This window comes from Coptis chinensis, unplaced genomic scaffold (assembly GCF_015680905.1).
Source record: "Coptis chinensis isolate HL-2020 unplaced genomic scaffold, ASM1568090v1 utg1782_pilon_pilon, whole genome shotgun sequence".
NCBI classification, from domain to species: domain Eukaryota; kingdom Viridiplantae; phylum Streptophyta; class Magnoliopsida; order Ranunculales; family Ranunculaceae; genus Coptis; species Coptis chinensis.
Window position 1 is genome coordinate 126,220 of NW_028238116.1, and position 15,780 is coordinate 141,999.

Here is a 15,780-nt window from a genome sequence, read left to right on the forward strand (position 1 = left end):
GGGAGAGCTGAAATAATATACCAGAGATGAGGTATTATTGAAACTCCTTATGCTAGTGAAATGCGACCTAGAGATGTGGGCATGCGCTAGGGATCAATACTCGACGTCGTCTCCGAAAACGAGACAAAGTAGAGATGTAGTGATTTGGTAATATAAACTGTTAAAAAATGATTCTTGCATGAGCATGATTAACTCTCTCCTTGTTTCTCTATTTTTGTTTACCTACATATAATCGCCGTAGTAATTTACATTATTTGCATTACCGTTAATTTAATTAAAACCAACTAAAAAGAAACCTAAAAATCCTACTCACCAAAAGTTGTAATTCCAGTTGTGAACCTATCCGAGCCCTAAGGTTTGGACGATCCCTTACTCGACCTATCCTACCAAACCCACGTGAGTAAGGTAACTTGACTAAAACGTACGACTATACGGACGTTGGAATTTGGACTTTGGACTTGGGTCTTTGGACTTCAGACTTTGGATTGTGGACCTCGGACTTAAGAAAATAAGTAATTGAAAATCAATAAACGTTCGAATAAAACAGCGTTTATCAAATGGCGCCGCTGCACGCCGAAGGACTCTGGACTTAACGTAATAACTGGAATACATCCATAAAAACCCCCTCCCTTACCTCCTCATTTTTTTAATTTTTATTTCTGTTACAATACTAACGAGTTACGGAACAGTTTACCTTAACTTTTTCTACTAACAAATATCTGTGAACCAAGTTTGTTTATTTTCATTAGATGATCTAAGTACTTCGTAGGAATTTGAAGTCTTGAACAAACAAAAGAGTCGGGACGAGACTGAATTAGTAGCACGCGAGACTAACCTAGAGTATCAACACTCCGGTTTTCAGGGACATGCCACTTTCCTTTTCAGTACTCTTTTGGGCTCTTTGGTCCTGTTTTGCTAGTAAGCATAAGCTCGGGAGTAGTCGATCCCTATACGAGGAATCGCGGGACGCCAGGTTTCAAACTCTTAAACTCCTTAAACTTTGTCGAGGATATTATTTACTATAACCTGTTTTACCTCGTATATTTGTATGTTAGCATGAGAACTCCGTACATGTAAAGATGGTTCGTCATTACATATTCACGTAACACAATTAATATGATTCGAATATATTTTGATATATGCGTAGCGTCAAACCACCTGCTTAGAATATTTTTGTATGTGTATGTTACATCAATTCACGTATGCGGTATTCAATTGCATGAGTTCGTTTCGACATTTCCTAGCTCAATGATAATAACATATAGTTGCACGTATAGGTAATATAGATTTGCATGAGTAGACTTTCTCAAGTAAACTAGTATATGTTAGTTAGTTTCTATTTTGGCATCTATCGTTTTTAATTGCATATTTAAGTAATCCGTCTCCATAATACACTAATTACGTAAATTAAAATAAATAAAAATAAAAAATCATAGTAATTAAAAATTTCATCTAAATCATCTTAATAACACCCCGCATAATACACCATCATAAATCATCATCCTATTCCATCAGTACCTAGGAAACTTGAAAAAATTGAGGTTGCCTAATTAAGGAACGCGTGTTAGCACGAACAACCTCCCTCGATTCTCTCGGGTGACACGGCTCTTTGGAATATTCACACGTTATCCTAGCTTCCTTGCTCGAAGTTAGCAATTTCGGGGAAGGCGTGCTTCCAACTCCCTCCTTCCTAAAATCTAAAACCTCCGGTCATTGTTCGTTCTTATGAGCCTTAAATTAAAATTTATATTTGTATGAGACTACGGTCCGGTAAACATAAGGAATTAGAACTTACATATCATCGTCGAAAATACAAGAAACAACTGTTTATGTTATCTCCTAGACATAGTCCCTCCTCCAGTAAATCAACCTCGTCAAACATCTCCGTTGCCATTATCTCCTTTAATTATGGTCGAGGAAAATCTCACGATCGAGAAACCCTTTCGGTTTCTTGCCTTGCCTTCTGGGGAAGGACTGCCGCTTCTGCATTAAACTTCGATCGCGATTGTAGGTGATTTTAAGTATTCGCCAAACATTTTCGGTTTGTTACCTGTTTACCATGGGTTAGACCATGAAAAACCATACAATCATCTTCGTCGGATGCAACAAGTAGTCACCACTTTCCGCCATCCGACCGTTACCAACGAACAAGTCTTGCTTAGGTTGTTTCCTTTCACCTTAGTTGATAAAGCTTCAGTTTGGCTCGCCGGACAAGCGCCGCAATCCATTGAGACATGGGCCAAACTTGTTCAAGCATTCATGATAAAGTTTTATACTCAGAAGAAAACTACAGAAATGCTTCAAAAGATTCAATTCTTTCGCTAGCACCCCCAGGAATCCTTTTCCAAGCGTGGAGCAGATTTCTTGATCTACTTTCGAATGTCCCCATCATCAACTTCGACACATCGGCCTGTATTAGTCCGTTCATTCTTTAATGGTCTCTCGACCATCAAAAGGAAACATTAGATATCATGAAGCGGCGGTTGTTTCATGGACAAAGGGTGCTTCTTGAAGCATACATTTTTCTTGAGAAACAGCCTCACGAAGCACCCATCGGGAAAAACATCGATTCTTCTAGATCTTCTAAAGACATTCCTACCAAAGTTACGTCTATGTTCGAGGTCAAACCCGATCCGAAATTAAAAACTCTAATCGAGTCCCTAAACAAAAAGGTCGATGCTCTTTCGGTACAAGTAAATGAACAAAAACCCAAATAGGTCATGGCTGCCAACGCTTCCCCATGCCCTCTTTGTTTAAGTCCTGAGCACGCCGATCCTTATTGTCTTTTGGTATACGAGTGTCCTCCCAACCTTCTGAAGAGGCTTGTGCTTTCAACATCCCTAATGCACCTTGGCGACAACATTCGAATTTAGCTTGGCCACCCCCTGTCCAACAACAAGCTCCTTCAGGTGGCAACAACGCGTTCTGTCGACCACCCATGAACTACAATTCCCTATCGTCAAGGAAATCCTCCACAATTCCGGCAAGGGCAAAGTAATTTTCCCAACAACGCCAAATATAGGGTACCAAAACAACCGCGAACCTTGTTCCCTTGAATCAAGGATATGGCTACCAAAATCAACCCGTGAATAATAACGGGAACTAGTTCCCGCTACTCCTTTGGTACAATCCATACCGATAAAACGGCCGACACTTTCCCCGACATACATGAATCAACGAGAATCAAATCCTAGCTTCTATCCAGCGATCTCTTGTTTGTTAGCTCGGGATAAAAGTCAAAAGGCGTGTTCCCGGCCAAGTAGTTCCAAACCCTAAGCTTACAAACACGCGCCTTTGAGCTCAACAATGCACCGAGGACCTAGTAATCCAAGCCGGGTGAGGTAAATGCCATTACCACTCTTCGTTCGGCGAACCATCGACAATAATATCATTATGCGGACGAGGAATCGGAAGTCACGATCGACATCCTTCCAACTCTATCTATTCTGGAACCTATAGCGGACGAAGTTGTACCTTCAAAATCTACACCTACGCCCCTAGGAAAGGATACCATCGATCCTTATACGCGAAAAAGCCAAAAGCTCCGTTCCCTGCCCGTTTGGTAAAGAACAAACATGACTTAACATTTTGATGAGATCGGGTGAAACCTTCAAAAATTTGACCATAAACTTACCTTTCCTAGACGCGCTTAAAGCATTTGCCCAAGCATGCCAAGTTTTTTGAAGGACATGTACACCACCAAACGGCGCATTTAATGTACCTCAACAAGCATTTCTCATCGGCGGCGGTTTCCTCAATTACCACTACCAATGGTGTGGTAAAGTACAAGGACCCGTGTCCACCAACCGTACCATGCACATTGGCGACAAAGTATACCGCCATCGTGACTTTTAGACCTAGGTGCCGGTGCTAACCTACTTCCTACTACTTATTTAAGCGGTTAGGTCTTCATGAATTAAAACCTACCAATATGACTCTGCAACTCGCGGATCGGCTCCATCAAGTACCCAAAAGGCATAGTAGAGAACGTTATAGTAAAGGTCCAAGATTTTTACTACCCAGTGGATTTTGTCATTTTAGATCGTGGTGGCTGTGACTCCATTCCTATCATCTTAGGACGTCCTTTTCTTGCAACTGCTAACGCTCTCATAAATTTTCGGGACGGTTCAATGACATTGACTTTCGGGAACCTTTCTGTCAAACTCAACGTGTTCAAATTAATGAAACAGTTTCCCGATCCTATAATGGAGGGCGAGATTAGCCTGGTTGATAGTCTGGAACATGATTATTTCACAAACTCTTTTCCCCCGACGAGATACACCAATTTCTTTCTTTTGATAATCCGGAGTTTGACGATGACTCGTACATAAGGGATGTTCATGCATTATTAGAGTCAGTACCACTATTTGACCCTAATGCTTTGGTGCAAACTGATTCAGAAGAACCGGATTCGCTCTTTTCCATTGAAGAGATGATCCCTCACGAATACTTGATCCCCAATCCTCCAACTCCGGTTTTAAAACCTCTACCCTCTGAGTTGAAGTACGTGCATCTCGATCCCGATGGTAGTCACCCTATAATAATTTCTGCTCACTTGACTACCGACGAAGAGGCACGTTTGATTCATGTCATTCGTGAACACCGCTCCGCTATCGGATGGTCCTTAGATGATATCAAGGGAATAGACCCTAGCATATGCATCATCGCGATACATCTTGATGACGGCACAAAGACATCGCGAGAACCACAACGCCTTTAATCCCGCCATGAAGGAAGTAGTGAGAGAGGAAGTTTTACGTTTACTTGATGCGGGTATCATATACCCTATCTCCGATAGTGGATAGGTTAGTCCCGGCCCACGTTGTTCCCAAGAAGTCCGGCATTCAAGTTGTGCAAAATGAAAATGGTGAGTGCATCTCCACTCGTATTCCTTTGAAATGGAGAATTTGCATTGACTATCGCAAACTTAATGCCGAACCCATAAAGATCACTTCCCTCTCCCATTCATTGACCCGGATGCTAGAGCGTTTTAGCCGATCATGCTTACTACTTGTTTTCTTGATGGCTATTCGGATACTTCCAAATTGTCATCGATCCCCCGATCAAGAAAAGACAACTTTCACGTGTCCCTTTGGAACCTTTGCATCTGGGGCGAATGCCTTTTGGCCTTTGTAATGCCTCGGGCACTTTCAACGCTGCATGCTTCACACATTTTTAGTGATATGGTGGAACGTTATATGGAAATCTTCATGGGCGACTTTTCCATTTTACGGAAACTCCTTTCACAACCTGTTTATCCAACCTTTCAAAAGTATTAGCGCGTTGCGAAGAGAGAAAAATCTGGTACTCAATTGGGAGATGGGGACGGATATGACCACTTTCGCCACGAAGTCGATGGATGACGGACATGGGCGAATTCAGCAGGAAATGAGAGCTTCCATGACGCATTTCGGGACAATATGCTTTTCGCCCGAGAACCAGTTCAATGAATGTTCATGGCGAGCCAAAGATCGATTCGAGCTTTCGGTGATGGATACTCTTGGTGATATCCAGAGGCAGTTAGCCTCCACGGGGAGCTCGTCGACGACGTCGCGGGACTCACGGTTCTTCTTCTCCGCAGCCCAGAGGATTTCTCTACAAAGAGACGAGGATCATCGGTAGCTAGATTTATTTTTCCGGTCTTGTATAATATTTATATCGGATATTTTATTTACGTGTTTGCATTTTCCAGCTTAATAGTAGATGGTTCCTAAATATTTCTATCTTAATATATTAGCTATATCTAATATTATAGTATATAGGTAGGAACATATATTGGTAATAATAAATTATATACATATATATAAATATATATGTTACATGTCATACTTAAACAACAAATTTTAACGTAACTAACGTTTTATAAAACGTTCAGAAACCGATAATGAAAACGCATCAAAAAACGGTCAGAAAACGGTCATGAACCACATCTAAAAAACGGTCAGAAAACGGTCATGATCACATCTAGAAAACGGTCAGAAAACGGCAATTTTCTTTCTATAAATAAGTTCAACTCTTCCTCCATATTCACTCATTTCATATTCTTCCCTCTACACTTCTTATTCTAAAACCGTTTTGGATCACTCCAAGCTCAAGATTCATGGATGCACTAGAAAAGTTTGAGCAAAGAAAGATTGAATATGCTACTCAAGTCTTCATGCTCGGTTGTTTTATTATAGTCATGTTGTTCATGTGGCATATAGTTCTATCTAACATTTAGGTTTGTATTTAAGTCATCATATTATCATTATGTTGTGTTTCCATACCGTTTATGCGTTCTTACATCTTATTGTAATCGTGATATCTACAGTTTCCTTGTCATTCTACTTAAAAAAAAAAAAAAAAAGGGCACTCCTTTTCACATGCCCCATTCTTCTCATCCACACTACATCCACTTTTTATGATATCTTAGAAGATACACGTGGTCTAACTACCCCTGTGACACCTCGAAACGTATCTTTTACATTTTCGGATGGGTGCCTATTTATAACAAGGATAGACACCCCAAAAAATTTAACTCTCCTTTTTCCAAAATATATATATATATATATATATATATTTTTCACCACTCCATCTTTAATGGCTCTCACTCGAAGTTTCGTGCCCGAGCAAAATTTTATGGAAAATTTTCAAAATGGTCTATTTCATCATTTTTTTTACACTGAAATATTACGTCGAGGATGGTACCCTCTTTTACACCATAAGCAAGCATTTTATTCCAGAGAATTGGTCTTGTTATTTTATAAAAGCGGTTATTTCCAAAACGGACAATTCTTTGTCCGTGCTAACGGATGCGAACATGAATTAACTATGAAAATCATCTCTGAGGTACTTCAAATTCCTATTACAAACCATAGAGTACACCTTCAGGATTCACCTTTCGATAATATCCGGCATCTGATGTTTGCAACTATCCTTCACGGCGAATACAACCGGAAAAACCGTATTGTTTATCAGCGATCTTTACAAAAGAACCAATTATCTGTGATCCAATGGGTAGCTCATAATGTCCTAGGCACGTCTAAGACTTCCAAAATAACCAAACCCCTCCTCCATTTACTCTGGGTCTTGCAGAGTAACTGCAATGATTTTTGCATTATTAAATTTCTCTGGAATGCGATCGCACGTGCCAGGAAAAAGGCAGCTCCTTTACCAACCATTGTGACACTTATCATGATACATTGGGGTTTTTCTAGTACTTCTCCTCATACACCTCTTCGAACAGCTAACATTCTTACCATTCACTCAGTATGTAGGAACGGATTCTGGAACCCCGACGTTGCAAAGAACCATGTCGGTATGGGGACCAAACGAAGATTGTTCCACCGACAACATCTTTCTTGAAAATGCATTATGCAACCTATTTAATCCCATGGAAGGGCTTCGCTTAATTCAACAAGGACTGATGACATTATTCAAACGTCGAACATTATTATCACCGACCTTCTTGAATTTCGGGGACTGCGGACAATAAGCGAAGAGGAACAAGCACAATTCTTGCACGACCACAACCAATTCTTGGCAAATCACACTCTCATAATAGAGAACCACGCCGAGATTTACCGGACGAGAAAACAAAATGTTGCAACATTCGTTGTAACGGATTGACGGCATAGAAAATCTTATAAGCGGATCCCTCCCACAAAAGGATCCTCGCCGTTATTTTGGGCCAATGAAACCATTTAAATTTTGCAATTTTATATTATCTATCATTTTTTCTTTTTAGTTTTTAAGTTTTGTATGGTAATTTGTTTTACTTAATTATTCTCATCATACTCTAATATTTGTTTATCCTTGTCTAAACAGTCACAATTTTTCACAATGGAAGCTCCAAAGATGATTCTAGAACAATCTTTCCATTCATTCTTTGAATTCTCCGGCATATGGACATCTTTTCGAGATCGACTACATCACTCAAGTTGGTTGGAACTCTCTCATTCTACACCCGAGCGGACATACTCCCCGTGTTTGGCAACTTATTTTTATGATAACATGGAAGATCTACCCGGTGTCGGGGTTTCCCTTTGAATGGTTTTTACACACATTGATTGGTAACACCGACACGCTTTTATGAGCCAACGGTGGCTATGGCTCTAGACCTTCCGCCTCTTCACCCGGATCTCCCCATTCAATACATGATGAGAATGACCTTAATGACTATTCTAGGGAAGATTTTGCTTTGCCGGTATGGCGATGGCCTTGCCCACGTCAAAGAAGCGTGCCAAAGGCGGCCGATGGCGAATTCACTATTCCACTAGCCGATATGACCATGAATGTTGAACCGCCATGCTATTTATTCTTCTCAACATCATGGGGGATTGGCATTTTTCCACTGCATCAAAATTAGCATGTAAGACATTCCATGCATTGGCCCAGCAACATACCACCTTCGACATTACAGAACTAGTAATTGAGAATCTTAAGAAGGCTCGATATTTTCGGCAACACTATATCACCCTACCAGTTATAGCATGCAGGATAGTGAGGACGTACTTCCCTGAGTTTGCGGCCACCTTTCAGGACTAGGTAAAGGTCGACTCTATGTGTCCAACAAACAAGATAATTCGTTCTTTGCGATTTCGGACATGGACACGCCCTGCAAGGTATCTTAAGAAAGTTCGTTCTTTCCCTGATGATGATAAAATGATAGCTCATCTAGACAATGCAAAGAAGAGGAAGTGGAGTGAAGTCTGGAAAGCTATGATAGATTGGCGGGATGCAAAGGAATGACATTTCTATAGGGACGAGGCAAGGAGGGACTATTCCCCAGTTTAAGGATGGGGCAATGTGAGTTAATGCATGTACATATTTGTTTTACGTTTTGATGTGAAATAAATAAATAACCTAACAGTGTGCTACTCTAACAGTGTGCTTCTACTTTTATGATGTATAATATATAGTGTGTTACAATAAATTTCTGTGGAAGATGTCAGCTTTATTTTTGCTCAAAGCCTCGGGTATACTCTTTCTTCCTCTTAACACTTTGAGGGACACGATTGTCCGGATTGTTTGGGGTGGTGAGAACCTTTTGCAAAAATTAGGCATGCATAGTTGTATATAGTTTACTTAATGTCTAAATAAACGTATTTAGTGACAAATTCTCGTTTCTCTTTCTATGATGAAAAATATTTAGAAATCTCACCCTAGCATCAAAATTAGGACTTGTTCTTAGAAACTTAATTTAATACGTATGCAATAGTTTTTACATCTTTTCATGAGCATTCATGCACTGACTATCATTAAATGTACACAGCAGTAAGTTTCTGAGACCCACGGTTAGACAACTTAGTTTCCATATCCTGTAAGAATCTAACCAAAAGCCTCAAAATGTATGATATATGAGTAATGACACAGAGGAGTAGTTCTTCCGAATAGAGAATTTCACACGTCTACTTACTTGATCACTACCCAAATCCTAGGCGAGAATTTAGGCCTTCTTTGGATCGATATAGCCAAAAATTCACACCTATAAATTTTTTTTACCGCTAGTCGCCCCACTGAACCTTTCATTAATCATTTCTACTTCACCAAAAAAATCATTACCCATCTAGTAACCACAAATAAATAAGCCTACCTAGATGATAAGTATGAGAAATAGAATGAAGTGCAGAAAAATGAAGAGAAAAACCTTGTCACAGATAAACCTTGTCACATTTTTTTTTCCAGACATTGGATGCTGTAAAAAGATTATGTCCAAAACGAGCTCTGCTAATCGGAATGACTCATGAGTTTGATCACCACAAGGACAATCAGGCCCTTACAGAGTGGTCTAGAAGGTAATAGCCATTTCCTTATTACCTACCCAGGTCATAACCTCTTAGTTTCAATACAAAACTCTTAAAAGTATAAACTGGTTATCTTGCCCTTTCTGAACTTCTGAAGGCTGAATTCTTTTCCCCTAAATTTCTTTGTTTAGAGGAGGAATCCTCGTTCAACTTGCTTATGATGGTTTAAGAATTCCTATCGACCTCAAATGAGGTAAAAGCCTGTTTTTAATTAACCTAGCTAAGCTGGTAATGCATCAGGATATTCAAGCTGCTCTGTATCTTACACAAGTTTACCTATTATCTTTGTAGGTTTGAATGTTTGATTGGGAGAACACCACCAAAAGCTTAATTCTGTTACTGATACTGATACTGATACTGATACTCATATTCATGTATGGCTCCAACATCATGTTTTCTTGGAGCATCTATTGTTTCAAAGGCTCAGAACAATCTTTGAATCAATGATTAGAAAATGCATCTCACTCAAAACCCAGTATATGCACGAGAAATCGGGGATATGATGGTAGAATCATGCTGGATTAATTCAGGTGATCATGCAAACTTTTCTGAGTCCCACAAGAGTTCCGAAGATTTGTAATAATTGTATTTCTACCATGGAGACCATTAGATCATTTTGTTTTCGTATTTCGTTATACTATGAATTGTAGTTACTGGAGTTGCTGCCCTTATCAGTTATATGGTACTTGAATTGTAGTTACTGGAGTTGCTGCTGTTATCAGTTATATGGTACTTTTAGTGGTCACATAATATGACTATATGAGAAACCTTTGATGCAACCCCTTTGCAATACATGGGATTTCCTCACTCTGGTTTTATTTCACTATATCCTTATAAGTGCACTCACTATGTCCTTTGTTAGAGTGTGTCCCCTCGTACAATCTAAGATTCGAGTAGCATATTTGAGGGCTACCAGTTTGGCTTTTAAGTCTCCCTTGCCGAAATAAAACTTAGCTTGGACTGATAATAGTGCGTGACCAAAACTTGTGTTGTGGCTATTGAGACTAAGCGGCCTCGCAAAGCAAATTATTATTGACCCTTGGCTATTTGGATGCGGTCTGCAGATATTTTGCTGATTGATATGGATTCAGATGCAAGTGGCCAGAATGCCAGATATTGTAACAATAGCAACAATGCCACTTTTGAGGATTAAAACATAGTTTTTGTTTTTATTTTTCTTAAGAAACAAAATTCCAAGCTACCGTCAAATGTTCCTCTGACGTTGTTGTTCCTACTACAAGAACATTCTTACACTTTTTTCTCTTCCTAAGCGATTATATTCAGTTCTAAACTTTTAATAATGGATCAGGTAAGGTATCGTAACTTTGTGTGTTGGCCAAACATGTGTATCTAATATTTTTGATATGGACTGAAGTAGAATTCCCTCCCCAACTTACATTTCCCATGTGGATAACATTTTTGTTAAAGAAAAAGTTGTGTATTCTCGTGCCTAGCTTTCCTTTCTCTAATTCTCTCCATTCAAAAACTCACATGTGAGTCAAAATGCCTCAAAGATCAACCACTGTTTTCTTGGACGCAAACTTATCAATCAGGATTTGCTTCCGCTCTTTGGACTTTAAACTCGGTCCTGCCTCATTATCAACTGGGCGGCCGCGGAGCTTCCCCAATGTTTTTCAAGATAACAGCCCTTTTAACGGGTAGAGCTGAGGAGCTGGAGCTACCGCAGCCCTTGCTAGCAATGTTGGTTGAACTTTTGGAGGGGGTTGAGGCAGTCTAAGAGGGGCACGAGGTCGAGTGTCTACTTTCTCAACCTGCTCTTTCTTGACATTCTCTCTCAATCTCATTCTCAGTCTTGAATTCTTGATAGCCTTAAGAGGTTTCTTAACAACCTTTTGCACACTTGCAACAGGATTACCTTTGGTCGTCTATTAGATCCTGGTCTACTACCAACTTCACCATTTTTACTTATCTCCGGCTTTTTAGGCGCAGCATTTTCCAATTTCTCTGCGTTCTCCAAAACCTCTCCTAATGACTCAATCATCTTATTTCTTTCCTCCACGTTCTCCGTCTTCTCAATAACTGTTTCCCCATCAAGTTTCATCGGTTTCCAAACCTTAATTGGGATTCATATTAACAATTGGCTGTTCACCCTTAGGTTTCAAAACAGGCCTATGAGCCGGTTTAAGTACAAGATCACTATCATCATCTTTACTACCTCTAAATGTAGCATCCAACGATACCGAATTCCCCTTTTCCATAATCAAATCAGTAGTAACCATACACAATTCCATCTATTCCTAACCAAAACTAGTACATCCTTTAATAGCCGAATTCCTCAGCACTAATAACTTATTACAATTATTACCTTCAAAATAATCACATGAATTCACTCTCACTACACTTCCTAGACTAGCTAGTGAAGCCATTGAAGTGATAATTCTTTAACTCCGCATTAACTAAAATAACTTCTTTATCCACTAGTCTACTTCAAAATATTGAAAAATGCGAAAATCCCAAGTCTCTAAATTTCCTATATTGTTCCAGATCATGCATGCAGACTCTACTAAGAATTTGATTATCTTTATTAGTTACATTCATCTCTATTCTTATTCATTAGTTTCAATAACCGCTTTCTAATTAGGCAGAATGTGATTTTGAAAGCTAAAAATATCACAATTTAGAAAAACAGCGATGGATGATCATGTTATATGTTCGCTAGATTGCCGAGAGTTTTTGAGAAGTAGTAGCATTGCGTGTGTTTGCGGATGACAGATTAGAGAAGGGTGTCATGAGCCTCCCAATGAATTTTCATCCCAATGGAAACAAATTAGAAGTATGTAGAACTAAATCAACCAATAACTTAGACGAATCATACATTGGACGATTTGCACAATTCGATCACACAATAGACCAACATATAGTTAAATTATACTTAACATATTCTACTGGGCTAACAAGGGTAGGTCCTCCCTGTGTCTATTGACTATTATTATTGATGCAGGACATCAAGCATACAACATAGGATACAATCTTTAAGCATTTAATCATATGATACAATCTTTTAGTTGCTAATATTATTGTTTTGAACAAGAATTACCCCTTTGGGGTTTACATACATAGATCACATTATCATCTTTTGGACTTGATTTTCTGCTTCATAAGTCGTCAGCCTTGGACATAATAGAAAGCCTACTCGGTCTGGGTTGAAACACTTCTCTTCTTGTTGTTGGTGTTTTATTTCGACGAGATCCCCTCAAGGCTCTTCTTACCAACACCTTTTCCCCAGATACTCGAGTACTTGATTCTGCTGCAACTTTATCTTCTTGATTCTTATTATCTGTTGTGTTCTTCTTTTCTGCTTGAATTTTCTTATGAAACTTACACCTGAACGCACCCGCATGTGTCGATGGAGAGCACATGCAAGTTCTCTTTTGAACTGATGATACTTCAACACAACGCGGTTTCTTTATGCTTGGAGAAGTCGAAGGTGATGGTGATGACGACCCATAAGTAATCAAAACCCCAGAGGGAGGTCGCATTGATAAAACTGAATTTGATCGCTGTTGAAAATATCTACTAGGTAACAAAATAGGAACACTTGTCGCCATTGATTGTTGAAGATGGGGAGAGTTTTTCTTGAACTGTAAGAGTATTTAGGTTTCTAAATTTGTGAACCTAAAGCTTGGCACCAGCGTTTGTTTTATAGGCGTTGGGATTGAATTCGGACTTCAGAAGGGAGTTCTATCAGGTTTCCAATTCGGTATGTTCGTGAATCGTGATTCGTGACCAACAAGTATTCTAAATTTAACGCTATATAAAGGCGGTTCTTGTTTTCCGCGTTATTGCTTTATGGGCTTGAGTTTATGGGCCGAATTAAATGTGTACTCGTTTCCATGTTTTGTTACCAAATACTTCTAGGGAGACCGCTTTTATAACCCGTTTTTTGTGACCGGATGACGTGTCTACATCTCTCACCACTCTCTCACGTCCAACAAAAGTACAAAAGAAACCGAGAAATAAAACCAAATCAAATTCGTATTCCTTCTTTGTCTCTCTCGACGCCTCAGCCCACTCTCCTACTAAATATGTTTTCAAAGCCCATCATATACATTAGATTCTTTAGAGTTTAGATTTGCTCAAAATCAACTTATTAGGAACATAAAGCATGTACCGAAATAGAATTATGGAAGACAAATACTCGAAACCCAAAACTAAAATCAATTAGTCATAGTCTAGCTATAAACAAATCGAAATATTTAGCTGAGATTGTTTGTACATAAAAAAAAAATCAGAATGAAACCCTTTGACAATTAAACTAACAAAATCCTTGTCAATGTTGATTTTAATCTTGTTATATCCCTGATTAATCCAATTTGTTGTCATCACATTAATACTTACATAACCTATACCATTAATTACAGTGTATGAGGAAAAACTGAAGAAGAGAGGGTGATGTGGGGTTAGAGAAGAAGTTAAATTGCTAAAGTTCATACAGGATTTGGAGAGGGAAGAAGTGATATTCCTTTTTTCTCGTTCATGAGAGAGAGTGAAGAAGTGATATTTTACAAAATTGCCATTGGTTTTTTTTTGTGTGTGTTTTATGTTGCCCACGTGAGAGGGGTATACACGTTAGCATGTCACTAAAAACGGGCCAAAAGGCCTGTCTCTCTAGAATTATTGTTTGTTACTTCGCCTCATTGTGTTTAAAACCTGAGATATTGGCAAGGCGTCTGGTTCCAGTTTAAAACCCGGGTTTTTCAAAAAAACCCGTTTTAAATGTTTTAAACTTAAAAAACGTTTAAACCCCGAGATTTTGAAAATCTCCCGTTTATTTATTTTTTTTATATTTTTTTTTAAGTGGAAATTTTATTAATAATGATAACGAGTTTTACAAATAATTAGGACAAGCGTGCAACAAGCTGCGCCACAAGTCCTTTTTGAATGGCAAAACATATCCTCCTAAAAACAAACTCGTTAGAACCAACTGTCATTACGTTGCAGTCCATAACTTTCTGCAATCTCTTAAGGAGCTCAACAGACTGTTGTGCCAAGAAACCAAAGGTGTCAAAACTGAAAGGAATGAAACAATCTTTGGTTAGCTCTACAAGCCTCCTCGTGTTTCTCAATTTTTCCCTACCGCTTGCTCTATTAGGCGCTTCTCCCACCTCAAAGACTCCATTCCCAAGCCCTACTAATGGAGAGGCTCCAGTTACATCAACACACGCATGCCTCCTCTCAGACCAGCTGTAGATCAATACATCCGCAGGCCGAAGTGTCGATCTCCCCTCATTCGGATCAGTGAGAAAATTCACAGGAACCTCATTTTCACAAAATTGATTGACACTCATTGCTTGTTGAGGTTGATTATTCTTTGGAGGGTTTAAAGTGAATGAATCAAATTTCTTGTTTAAGTTTTCGATTCCTGTGGTTAAACTAGCAATGACACCTTCAAGTTTCTCATCGAGTTAGTTTTTAACCTCATACATACCCGGTTTACTAAAACTCATCCCCATCTACCCGTGCCATGTCCTCATGGTCACTACTATTGGCCCAATCCTTAGAACTCTCGAAAAGTTTTGCAAAAAGTGTATGCTTCATCAGGAGTAAGACTAGTAAATCTTCCTCCATTCATTGATTCAATTAACTGACGGTTCATAGGTGAAAGACCATTTATAAAGTAATGTACGATGTTAAGTATGTCAAAACCATGATGTGGACAGCGGATAAGTAAATCATTAAATCTATCCCATGTTGTATGAAACTCTTCATTAGGTTTTCCTTTGAAGGTTGAAATAGCCAATTGCATGGCTTCAATTTTATGTAAAGGGTAATATTGTTTCATAAACTTTTGTGATAGTTGCTCCCAAGTAGTTATAGAATTAGAGGGTAGGGATCTATACCAACGTAGTGCGGCAACTTCAAAAGTCAATGGGAACAACCTTAATCTAGTCTCTTCAGGGGAAAGATGAGGTGCTTTAAAAGTACTTAATATGCTCAAGAACTTACTCAGATGATTATACGGTTCTTCATTTGT

At 39.0% G+C, this 15,780-nt stretch overlaps 1 long non-coding RNA gene and 1 other non-coding gene across 2 annotated transcripts; both read left to right on the forward strand.

The window, feature by feature from the left end:
• The first annotated feature begins 9,663 nt into the window (after positions 1-9,663).
• Positions 9,664-10,490, forward strand: LOC147473784 (uncharacterized). The gene is made up of 3 exons (XR_015210288.1): positions 9,664-9,776; positions 9,917-9,978; positions 10,077-10,490. It is a non-coding gene; the product is annotated as an uncharacterized LOC147473784 (long non-coding RNA).
• A 4,958-nt stretch (positions 10,491-15,448) lies between these two features.
• LOC147473785 (small nucleolar RNA R71) lies at positions 15,449-15,557 on the forward strand. The gene has a single exon (XR_015210293.1). It is a non-coding gene; the product is annotated as a small nucleolar RNA R71 (small nucleolar RNA).
• The last annotated feature ends 223 nt before the right edge of the window (positions 15,558-15,780 follow it).